This window comes from Curcuma longa, chromosome 8 (assembly GCF_044706935.1).
Source record: "Curcuma longa cultivar G26 ecotype Majalengka, Jawa Barat chromosome 8, ITB_CL_G26_1.1, whole genome shotgun sequence".
Lineage (NCBI taxonomy): Eukaryota > Viridiplantae > Streptophyta > Magnoliopsida > Zingiberales > Zingiberaceae > Curcuma > Curcuma longa.
In genome coordinates, this window is record NC_133868.1 from 10,176,167 (window position 1) to 10,177,576 (window position 1,410).

Consider the following 1,410-nt stretch of genomic DNA (forward strand, 5'->3'; position numbering starts at 1 on the left):
TTATATGATCATATATAGGAGATCAAATCATCTTGAGGTAACAGGTTATTCTGATTCTGATTATGGAGGTTGCCCAGATGATCATAAGTCCACATCAGGATATATATTCATGTTAGCTGGAGGAGCTATCTCTTGGAAAAGTGTCAAACAAACTCTTACAGCTACATCAACCATGGAAGCAGAGTACATAGCTTGTTATGAGGCCACATGTCAAGCGATATGGTTGAAAAACTTTATTGCTGAATTTGATTTTGTGGAGAGTATCTCTAGGCCTCTCACTATATATTGTGATAACTCTGCCGTGGTGAGTTTTTCTCTCAAAAATAAAAGCTCAAAGCGGATCAAACACTTTGACACAAAATTCATGTTTGTGAGAGAAAAGGTTCAAGAGTTTAAAACTCATGTCGAGCATATCCCTACAGAGCTTAATATTGCTAATCCCCTAACCAAAGGCATAACTGTTAAAGCTTTTGTTGACCATGTAACCCGTATGGGTGTAGTAAGGCCTTTTAATATTTTGGGTTAGTGGGAGTTTATGCTTGTGTTTTGTTATGACCTCATATTTATAATATTTGAGACATTGAACAATATTGAGATATTGCTCAAATAATAACTATTGTTGATATTGCTCAAATAATAACTACTGTTGTATATATATTGTGATGACATATTGTATATTGTGGAGACATTTCGGGCCCAGTCTCAATTTTGTTGTTATTATATGACATCTTGGGCAGATGTTTGGGTCATTTTACTGGAAAATAGCACTTTGTTCAAATTTTGACATGTCATTTTGTTGGGCTTTCCCATTTATCCATATTCCATTTTGTTGTTGGGTCACAGGATATAAGTATCTTACAATGCATGATATCATTATTCCTTCGAATGTGATTTTCTGTATTATCAAGACACTTATAGTTCCATTTTTGGACCTTTTCGTGTTATGTGTTGACTTATTTTGGCATCTTATTATGGTCACATATTGTTGATTAATCTGATGTATTATACTGTCCAAGTGGAAGAATGTTGGATAATTTATGTGGACTAGCATAATTAATAGGATGCTATTGGGCTTATCTATAATGGGTAGGCTTGGCCCATTATTTCCTCATATTTCTGTAGAGGCCCCTACTCCTAACCCTAATATATGTGGATTGTCGCCCCATTGAGACATTCACGTAATTTTTGTCTACTCTGGTGATAGGAGCAGTTTCCCTCTATTTTTTCTCTCTATCGTTTAGGTTTCTTTCACAGAAACAAAGATGAACTCATCGACATCTTCTGCTCCAGATATTTTTTTCTAATATCTAATTATGTCTATCGTGTTTTCCTCATTTGTCATATCATATCATGAATTGGATTTTTGTTTCTATCAATGGCTTGGCTACTATAAAAGATTTAATTAGTTTG